Source organism: Medicago sativa, chromosome 7 (genome assembly GCF_051527215.1).
Source record: "Medicago sativa cultivar Bolivia chromosome 7, Bolivia_mono, whole genome shotgun sequence".
In the NCBI taxonomy this organism is placed as follows: domain Eukaryota; kingdom Viridiplantae; phylum Streptophyta; class Magnoliopsida; order Fabales; family Fabaceae; genus Medicago; species Medicago sativa.
This window is the reverse complement of record NC_140755.1, coordinates 52694655-52706429: the sequence shown is the minus strand read 5'-3', so window position 1 is coordinate 52706429 and position 11775 is coordinate 52694655.

Here is an 11775-nt window from a genome sequence, read left to right as displayed (position 1 = left end):
GGGAATTCAAAATTTGGAGGAAACGTACGGTCACTGTGCTCAACGGGTTTATTATGGTTCAATCTGCATAATGTTTGGGATGATTTTTGAAAAAGGTTTTTTCATGCAGATTTTTGAAATTAATAAGAAAATAAAGACGTTTTGGTTTTTTCTGGCATTACCATTATTTCCAAGAAAAAGGCACTAAAAAGTAAAAAACAAAGAGTCGCGGAAAAGACGACAACTTTTATTGATAACGGCAATGCCGAAACAAACATGCCCTTACAAAGACATCACTTTCGCCTTGGGCAGAGCGAAAGGATTGTTATTTTGAAAGCAAAGAAAAACATGAGCAACAAGACACATTACATGGAAGCATGCATGACTAAAGGAATATCAACGGCCTCCCAATTTCTCACGGTGCTTCCTGGTACAACAAACGCAGGCACATAATCACTCTCAGTAGCATCTTCGGTGATAGCATTGATAAACCCAGCACTGTAGAAAGTTCCTGTTGAAACACCTGAGGTCGGGGAGAATCCAAGGCCCTCTCTGCGCTTATTCTCCAGAACCTGTATCACTTTGCCCCAGCCGGCAGCTTGCCCTTCTTGAACAGCTTTCTAGGCGTCTCTCAATGAGGCCATAGTAGCACTAGCTCTCCGAGGCTCCGCACCTTCAACAGTCAAGCCCTGAAATGACGTCCCTTCAGCGGACCCTGCTTCAACACAAGAGAAAGATGACACTTGGCTAACCAGATACGCTTCTTCGCCATGTACAGTGACAAGCTTACCATTCTTCACAAACTTGAGCTTTTGATGCAGAGTGGAAGTTACTGCCCCAACATCGTGAATCCACGGTCTTCCGAGGAGGCAAATGTAAGAGGCGTTGATGTCCATGATTTCGAAAGTGATTTGGAACGTCTCCGGTCCAATGGTAATTGGCAGATCTACTTCTCCAAGAACATCCTTACGAGATCCGTCAAAAGCCTTAACCAAATAACTGCTTCCCCTTAGAGAAATTCCATGATGGCTCAACTGTCTCAGTGTAGACTCAGGCATTACATTTAAGGATGATCCAGTGTCCACCAACACATTGGATATCATGTCAGACTTGCAGTGCACTGAGATATGCAATGCTAAGTTGTGGTATTTCCCTGCTTCGGGAAGTTCATCATCACCAAACTACAAGTTATTACAAGCAGTAATGTTACCCACTATTCCATCGAACTGATCCACGGAGACTTCATGATCAAGATAGGCCTATTCTAGTACTTTCATCAACACTTTCCTGTGGGCCTCTGAGCTCAGGAGCAGAGACAAGATGGATATTTTTGACGGGGTTTGCAGCAGCTGGTCTACAATCTTATAATCGCTCTTTTTAATGAGCCTCAAAATCTCATCCAGATTGGACTCTTCAATAGACTGGCCTGATGGACTGGCGTTCTTGTCAGCAGGAGGAGCAACTAGTGGAGTTACTGTGACGGCAGGTGTAACAACCTTCTTTTGGAACAAGGGTGGATGGACCCTTCCACTTCTCAGAGTTGTAGTTTCTTCAGCAATATTACTAACCGTAGCTGGGGATACCAGAGGCACTTCTACCCCGTTCTCAATCATGGTCGCATCATACTTGTAAGGGATTGCTTTAGTAGAGGCATAAGACAATGGGCCAGGTAGCCTGATCACCAAGGGTTCCACTTCCCTTGCCTGAGGTACACTTTTGGCAGGAGAATGAAACACCGGCACAATCATACAAACGTCGCTGACAACCAAGTACTTATTGTCCATTAGGCTCTGTATGTCACCCTGCACTGTACAACAACCCATAGGATTCTGAAGACACTCTGAGCAGGAAGCATAATCGTGATTAAACAAGGAGGCTTGGGAAAGCTTGACATGTAGCGGCACCAAAGGAGTAGCAATGTTACGGACATCTAGAGCGGGGACTTATTGGGGAACCCGAGATATTTCAACTTTATCAAAAGCCTCAATCATGTTCACAGCTGCATGGTTTGGAAGTGGATTGTCAAGAACGTGTGGAACACTATTTTCAAAAGTCAATCGTCCTATGTCTATTAGATCCTTTACAACGTACTTCAAAGCATAACACCCTTCAACATCGTGGCCCTGAGAACCCTGATGGAATTCACATCTGAGATCCTGTCGGAACATAGGAGGCAATGGCGGAGGTGGAGGTGTGCCTGGCCTGGTGACACAATGCCCTTTAGCAAGTAGGGTTGGGAGCAAATCAGCATACCGCATTAGTATTGGGGGAAAATAAGTCATGGGCCGAGGGCCCTGTTGTGGCGGTTGTTGTTGAGCAGGAGGCTGCTGTTGTACCTGCTGAGCAATGGCATTAACGGGCACTGGTGGTTGACCTGGTGGCAGAGGATATTGCTGGTAGAATGGTGGGAAGAAAGGATGTTGAGAGTACTGCATATATTGGTAGGGTAGAGATAACTGAGCAGCATTAATAGGAGAGACAGCAGCTGTGGATTGGTTACCGGACACCATCCCTATCTCAGATTCTTTCTTCTTATGGTGGCCGTTACCATACTTCTTTGGCGCGCTAGCTGAGGGTTCACCTTTTTCAAGAACAATGATACCTTCTCTGACAGCCTCCTCTAGACGAGTTCCCATGGTAACCATGTCGGAGAAGTTATTTGGCGCAGAGACTATCATCCTTTCAACATATTCCATCTTCAGAGTCTTCAGGAATGTCTGTGTTAGTTCTTCCTCATCAAGCCGAGGAGAAACACGGGCAGCTGCCCCTCTCCATCTCTGAGCATATTCACGGAAGGTTTCATCTGCCTTCTGAGATAAAGACTTAAGAGAATCCCTGTTTGGCTTCAAGCGGGTATTGAACTCATAATGATTTTCAAAAGCAACAGCGAGTTCCTCAAAAGTATGGATATTGTCTTTACTCAAGCCAGTGTACCAGTCTGCCGCATCTTCTGCCAGGCTTTCCTGGAAGCAGTGGATCATCAGTGCATTATTATCTGCGTAGTTGGCCATCTTCCGGACGTACCGAATGACGTGGCTATGTGGACACGAAGATCCATTGTATTTATCGAAATCTGGCACTTTGAACTTCTTAGGAATCTCAAACTGGGATATCAGGCATAGATCACGAGCCTTAGCAGAAACACCATTCTCACGGCTAGCTTTGACCTCACGGAGCTCTCCAGCTAGCTCTCTTAACTGTTCTCTCATAGCCTCTACTATAGGGTCCTGTCCATGCGGAGTGTCAACATTAATTACCTGAGGCACAGTGTGTACTACAGGATTGGTGACAACGGTAGCCGCTTGAGGCATGGAAGTATTTGTAGGAGCGAAGGTTATTGTAGGAATCTGCCCTTGATTGGCAATACCAGAAGCACCGACTGCAGTGTTGGGAGCATAGAAAGCTGAGAGTCCAAAAGGGCGCCCATTGGGCATAACAAATTGAGCATCAGAAGCCACTGTGGATAATGGGTTGGATGGAATCACTTCAGTAGTAGCCGGAACAGATGTGGCTGGTTGTTCTTGTGCAGCCATCAGAGTAGACATAGTGTCATGAGCCTTGGCTAAGTCTTCTTTCATAGCAGCCAATTCAGCGCGGAGCTGAGCATTCTCTTCCTTAAAGTTAGCCATGTTTCTTCTCTTGTACAATCTTGTCTGATGAACTCTAGCTGGTTGGTAAACTTTACGAGCACGAGCCACTTTTCAGACTGCGGCAGAAGAACCAGGAGGTAATGAGCACAGGGAAGTTTTGTGTTTTTTGGTAACCAATGTATGATGCATATGATGCATGATATGTACAGATGCGTATGCAAAAAGACTCTTTTTGTGTTATCGAAGGGTTTTTTAGACAAATTAGGACTTTTGTAAACATTACTACACAACAATTAACATAAATGGGAAACAAACAACCAACACATAGTTTTACAGGACAATTCCCTTTGAAATGCCAAGCCAAGGGATGTACTTTAAATTGTAAAACACAAAAAAACAACTGGAAACATCGACAGGAAAACAGGAATCCTCAAGCATAGGAAGTAGAAGGATCATCCTCAGGCTCAGCCTCAGACTCATAGCTGCAATATTGGGCATAGAAGTCACGGGCACTCCTAGCCCTCTTGGAATCCCTCATAAGCAACTTATCCTTTTCTTCAATTTCTTTTCTAGCCTTAGCCAATTGATAGGCCAAACCGCAAGTGCACGGTCTATCGAAGTAATAGTAGTAAAAGAGTATCGTTCCGCTAGGGAGTTATGAATTCGATTAACTTTTTAGAGAATGATTAGAAAAGAAGAAAGATTATAAAAGGGAGGTTTAATTGCTGAAGGAAAATAACAATAATGATCAAAGAGCCTTGGGATTATTGGTTCATCATAACAACGAATCTTTTCACAAGCAAGCCTTAAACTTATAATTATGCGTTAATCTTAATTTCTAAGGACAAGTTTCTCTTTAGCATATCACAGCTTCTCTCGAAGTCAGTGAGTGTATCCCTCCAACAACCACACCTATTCTCATGGGTGATTGCCTTTGGGACCCTTGAAGATCGAAACTTTATGTGTCCCAAGGTTTGCTAGACTATTCTCATGTTTCGCAAACCTTGTCTAAATTCACTTGTTCGGATATCAAAGCTCCGCCTTCGCTTTATGAATTGATATCTGTGATGATGAATTAACCATTATCAAACCCTCCGTGTTCGCTTCCACAGTTTGATAATAATTAATTCATGTTAAAACGGTGAATTTAGATTAGGAATTAAAGTAACATATATAATTAGGGTTTAAGGCTTGGCTTGATCCGGATTACGTCATTAGAATTATCCAACAATCCCAAGACAAAGAAGAGTGTACTCACTAACGTTCATTGTAGACATGGGGGAAGAAGAGAGAAAGCAATAAAGTAAAAGAACAATAATATAAAAGTGAACTTTTATTCCAAGAACAAAAGATGAATGTTTATGATGGAGTTCTACTCTATTTATAGCTTTACAATCGACTTAAAATCTAAGCAACTATAAGGGCTAATCAGTAAAACTACAACAGAGTAACTTGGGCCCGAAGAAAAAGCAGCAAAAGGCTTCTGTGAGGTGGCACGGCCGTGCCACATATTGGCACGGGCCGTGCCAAGCTTCTGACTTGGGGGCTTTATATTTTTGTTCCGAATCTTTTGTATTTTTGCTCCAAATCAGCTCCAGACTCCTTTCCTTTGCTCCAAGACACCTTCCATCATATATTCGTTCCTAAAATATAAAGTATGCAATTTGTAGTAAACTAGCTCAAAAAGGAAATAATATTTAAATAAAATAAAACTAAATCTAATTAAAACGAAACTAAATAATGCATTCAGCTCCAGACTCCTTTCCTTTGCTCCAAGACACCTTCCATCATATATTCGTTCCTAAAATATAAAGTATGCAATTTGTAGTAAACTAGCTCAAAAAGGAAATAATATTTAAATAAAATAAAACTAAATCTAATTAAAACGAAACTAAATAATGCATAAAAATAGACTAAATATAGAATCATCACCAATTCCCTCTTCAATGTCAAAACCTCATGAGTCTTCTGCTCATCTTTTCCATCCAAGGTCATGATCAGATTCTCAGCCACATAGTATCTAGCCTTCCACTGATGCTTCTCTCGGCTCTCCATAGCTAGATGCTCCTGATACTTCTCCTGAGTAGGTAGGGGTAGAGGCAAAGGCATGGTTGGAATAGATGCGGACACATATCTCATGGCGGGGTAAGGCATGCCAATCTCCTCAGCCTGGCTTATTACCCATTGAGTATAGGCCTCATGAGCAATACCGGATCTCACACCCATATGCTTCACATCTTTCTTCCGAATCTTGGACCAAGCCTCTATGAAATCTTCTCTTATTCCTGTAGGAGCATTGGAATAATGGAAGAAATAAGGAGATGTAGCAAGATAGATGGGCTTCTCTTTCATGGGGAAACCAAATTGTCGCAAAGCGAGCTCCAGGTTATAGTTGATTCCACCCCGGGTACCAAGAAGAGGTACATTAAGAAACTTTCCACCACCGAAGATAATTTCTTTGACCTTAGCGGCGGGAGTGAGCCAAACCACTTCATTAGGGGTGAGAGCCATAATCCGCTGTGAAATAGTCTAATTCTCTAGATTATCATGGAAAGACTTCGGAAGGTGCGAAATAAACCACCTATAGAGGAGAGGTACACAACAAAGAATGTATCCCCGACCCTTGCCAGATCGATCGTGGATAGCATGGTATGTGTCAGCCAGCAAAGTAGGAACCGGATTCTTGGAGCGGAAGATCATGATAGCATTCATATCCACGAAGTCGTCAAGATGTGGAAAAAGGATAAGCCCATAGATGAGTAGTGCAAGAATAGCCTCAAGAGTGTCCTGACAAGTAGTTTTGAGATTGGTTTTCTCAAGTAGATATTTTGAAGTAAACCCTCAGATGCGAGCCTTAGTAACAAGATTTTTGGAGACATCGGAGGTCTTGAGATAGAGATCACGGGCAATAACCAAAGGAATGGGAGGATGTTCAAGACCCGTGAATGGTGTCCCTTCGGCTATGGGTAAACCTGTCAAAGAAGAATAAGCCTCTAGAGTAGGCACCAACTAAAAGTCAGGAAAAGTGAAGCACCGATACTCCCGGTCATAGAATTGCACTAGAGTGTGCACAAGCTTCTCTTCCACATTAGTCCGAAGAAGAGTAAGTAAATCCCCGTAACGACGTCGAAAACCTGTCGGATCCTTGACCTTGAGTGCCAACTCTCTCAAACTAGCCAAATCAACCTTCATGAACTTGTAGGACTTAGTCTTCCCCATTCCTACAATGTTTACAAATTCAAATTGTCTAAGCCCTTCGATAAATGCATGGAAAAAGTATTTATGCATGTATGCATGTATGCATGTATGTATGATCACATTCAAGTATGAAGAAAACATGGAGGGTTAAGATTCAAAGCCAAGGAGTCATGGGTGGACACGGTGTCCGGTGATACTAAGGCTTTGGGTAATAGTAACCGGGTTCTAAAAGGTTCCCAAGTCGCAACCTCTCCCACGTATATCATGGTACCACGAGACAAACACTCGCTCCATGATTATCTGCGAGAAGGTCTAACTTGAGTGTAGTATCGCGTGACGACTAAAACTCGAGGCAACACTCGGTTTAGCCTCCGCACTACATCCTAGAAAATGGCCATGGATGGGTTCGGTTATCTACAGTTCATAGCGTCATAGAACAATTGGAAGCAAAGTGCCTAAACGCGACCACACGCGCCGACAACATCACCCCCAAAATGCCTCAGCTATGTGGGATTGATCGCATAATCCAATACACGAGGCAACCCTCGGATTGAATTGTCGATTATATCCCCCCTAAATCCTAAGTTCACTCATCCCGGGTGTAGGGCTTTGATATTCTCACCCCCACACGTTTTGCAAGAATTTAAACATTTATTCACATATGAAAGCAAAAAGAAGCAAGTAAAAACGAAGCGCAAGCGTGAAAATAAAGACTAGGCGTACCTCTCGTTTCTCCCCAGTGAAGTCGCCAGCTGTTTTATCTTGGTTTTTCGGGTGTCAAACATTGATTAAGTTTGAACCTTTTTACCCTTTGATAACTCATTTTTTCTTGAGAAGGGAAAAATAAGAAAAACCCTTGAGAATCGAGGTCCGGGAGTTGTTTTCGTTATGGGAAGGTGTTAGGCACCCATAACGACTATAGTATCCTATAGGAACCATCTTTACTTTCTACGCGCGCGCTTTATTTTTAAATGCTATTTTAAAGTGTTATTTACACCTAAAGGTTTGCTATGTTAAGAATTGGAGGGAGAAGAATGTGTTTGGATTTTTGTTTTATTGGACTTGGAGAAGTTTTGACTTCTTGCCTACATACCCTTTTAAGGGATCAAACTCCATGTAGTTCTCTTCCAAAAAATGTTTTTGTTTTTGTTGGTTGATTTTAATTTTGAAAATAGAATTTTGAAGAATAAGAGAGAGAGGCCTCAAGGGCATAAGATTTCGAAAATGTGAGGTGGAATTAGTTATTTTGCAAAAAAGAAGTCTAAGTATGATTAAAGTTCATTAAGGTTTAAGTTTAAGAAAATAAAGGGAAAATTCAATGGGATTTTGATCCCAATGTTTCTTTGGAAAATTATTTGAGTGAAGTTGTTCACATTTTTTTGAAAAGAGAATTTTTCTAAGTTTCAAGATTCCTAAACATACATCTAAGCATACATTTCCTAAACATACATCTAAAGTATCCATGTGATGTGTGTGTATGTGTCGGTGCTTGTGTCGGTGTACATCATTAGAGTCCGTTGTCCTTTACATATGCCCTAGTTTACATTCTATGGTCTTGTAAGAAGAGTAAATGACATGAAAGCAAAGTTACAAGTCCCTAATTTACATTCTAATATTGCAAGGAAATTCAAATTGCAAGAAAGATAAATGCTAGAAAATAAGAGATGAAATGCTAATGAGACAAAAGATGGAAATGCATGCAAGGGTTAGTACCACAATATAGAAAAATATCAACCAAAATATAAGCAAGAAAAAAATATAGCAAGTAAGCATATTGTAACCCAACATTTTTTAGGCATTTTTATAGGACATTATGAAATGATAGAAACATTGAAGAACAAAGCAAAGATGATAGAGGTAATCAAGAATCATGAGCATGTATTTTGGCACATTTTGCAAGCAAGAAAATGTCAAGGACAAAGGAGGATTAAAATGCAAGAAATGGAAATAACCATATACTTAAATAAACCATCATGCAAATTATGGAATATTGATCCAAAAGTCCTAATTCCATAACAAATTTTCTAAGTCACAATACAGGGATTAACAAGGATCAATAAAGCATAATTTTCATAACAATTTATTTGTGCATAATCATCATATTCATTTCTACATTTTTAATCAATCAAACAAAAACAAAAATTCAAGAAACCTTAACAAAAATATCTTTTCATATTTTTTGAGAGATAAAATGGCAAGTAAAAGGATAAAAATATCACCAAACACATAGAAAAACTCATAGGAATTTTTCTAAAATTTTTTAACACAAGAACACATACACAGGAGGTTCAAATAGCACAAACAAGGGTACATATAGCAAGAATCCCAAGAAAAACAAAGAAACAGGCCCAAACCCATGGGAAAAACGGATCCAAATCACCAGGGAGCTACAGGAGCCGTCAGATCGATCCAAATGGGTCAGACCTAGATCTGACGGTGAAGATTGAAAGAAAAGTGAACCAGGAGTGAACCAGACCGGTTTACTGGTTATATAAAGGCTTGAAACCGGTCTGGTTTCATTCCCTCTTCTCCTTTCTCTCTCTAAGTGTTTTAGAGAGAGAAGCTCTGCAACTTCTCTCTTCTTCTCCGACGAACACAACGGCGGATGTACGGTGGTCTGCCGGTGGCGCCGCCGTACCTGAACGTTTTCTGGAAAAAAAAATTACATCGTTGTGTTCGTCTTTGTCTCCTCTTTAAGGTTCTGGAACTAGTTTTGTGAAATTGTGACTAAAACGGAGTAGATCGGGGTTTAAACTTACGGTTTTTTCGAGAACTTTTCGGTTTTGAATCTTTTTCACATATGTTTTCCAGAAACCACCGATCTACTTCGATCTATCTTCGCTGATGTTTTTAAAGAGAAACTGAGAAGGTTTACGTGTTTACCTGTGGTTTGATTTGGAGATTTGAAAGAGAAGGCAAAAGAAACTTCTTGAATCCATTTTGATCTTCTGGTGAATGCTTCGTTGTTGTTTCGAACCGAAAATAAATCGGTGTACACGCTCCTCTTCCTCTCTGGATCAATTCGAATTCAATCCCTCTTCTTCTCTGCCTCACCAACCCTTCGTGATCGTGATGAATTCGTCCCTGTGGTTGACGAATTCTCGCTTGAATTGCGAAGATAATGGTTCGATGATGATGATTATGCAAGGAATCACTGAGAACTGGAGCGAATTGCTTCAATTTGTGATGAATTTTGGTTCTGGAAATTCTAGGGTTTGATGGTGTTCTTGGTGTTCTTGAGTTTTTTGGGATTTTGATCGTAACTGCCAAGAAAGAGAAAATTTCTTTCTGTTTCTGTGATTTGATGAGTTGGCGTGTAATGAATGGTGATGTGGTACTGTGCATTGGTGAGTTGGCTTATATTTATAGGTCAAGTGTGATATCTGAACCAATGAGCTTGTGACATGTGTACTTGGACTAAATGGCTCGGCCTTGTTGAGTTTCTTGCCTTAGGGACCTCTCTGCAATTTTTGGAACTTTGGGACCAATCTGCAATTTTTGGAACTTTGGGACCAATCTGCAATTTTAGTAAAAGGACTAAAAAATAGACTTTAAAATAATGAGGGACTGGACTGCAATTTGACAAACTGGACTAAAATGCAACTTTAAAATTTTGAAGGACTAAAATGAAAATAATAATAAAATTGGAATAAAATTGGTTAAAATGGAAAAAATGTAAAGTGAAACAAATAAAAAACACAAAAAGGACTAAAATGAACCAACTACAGAGGTACTTTAAAGTAACCTCTCTCTGTCAAAATTTCATGTGAAATGACCAAAATGCCCCTAGGGACTAGACTGACTGAAAATGACTCAAATGCAATTTTTGGAATGGATTTTAACATGGAATTAAAGCAAGGATTTATTCAAACAACATTGAAATAAAATGTAGAGAAATATGCAATCGATCAGAGACAACTTCAAATGACTTGGAATGCAAGAAAACCCTTTTGGATGGCTTGAAATGCAAGAAAACCACAGACAAAATCACAGTTGAAAATATTTTCAAAGCAAAGACAGTAACATATGCAGATAAAGCATGGTGAAATATCAGGGTAAAACAATATCAACTTGGCAATCTCTCAAGAGTAATAGACATATATCAAAGATGGAAAACATTTTGAGCAAGTATTTTTAGGTCCAAAATTAGGGTATAACAGAGTTGGACTGTGTATTTGAGTTGTAAACTCTGAATCACTCAAAGCTTGTAAGCACGAGTTGATTCTCTGTTTAGGAGAGTGACTCAATTAATGTCTTTGCTACTGATTTGACCACTGGGATTGTGATTGAGAGGAAGTGAGTAGGGGATCTCATATCTAGGAGAGTCTTAGATAAAAATTGCACGGGTAGTGATTAAGTGATAAGCTAGTAGACGGGAGATAGTTTTTCTATATGCTTTGAATTGATACTACTATAGTGAATTTCCTTCATGGCTTGGTAGCCCCAGGCGTAGGTAAAGTTTCATCGAACTGAGTTAACAAGCAACTTGTGTTATTTTACTTCATGTATCGTTTATCTCCATTTGTTGGTTGTTATCTGTGTTATCACGATGTCTTGACATCTTTCTTGACATCACACCCGTCTTGACATCGTATATAACATCTTTAATGCGTGCCAGAATTTCAATTGGCATCAGAGCATGCACCCTGTTCTGTTTCTAGATGGCTCTAGGGAATATATTTTTCGGTACTATGGAAAGGGAATTAGGACAAGTTAACGAACCATCTATTTTGGATGGGTCCAACTATGATTACTGGAATGTATGTTTGGTGGCATTCCTTAAGTCTATTGACAGTGGGAGTTCGACAAGACTTTGACTAAGAGCGAAAAGGTCTAAATGCCTTAAAGTTCGACAAGGTGCAAGTCAAGGAGGCAAAACCGTAGAAGTCGAACAACTTGCATCCGAGGCGGGAAGATGTGAATTTCAAAGAGAAGCGGTTTCAGCAATGGAGAACGTGGGAGACTGATGTACTTTTTTATGATTAGCGTAATTGAAAAATGGCAAGTG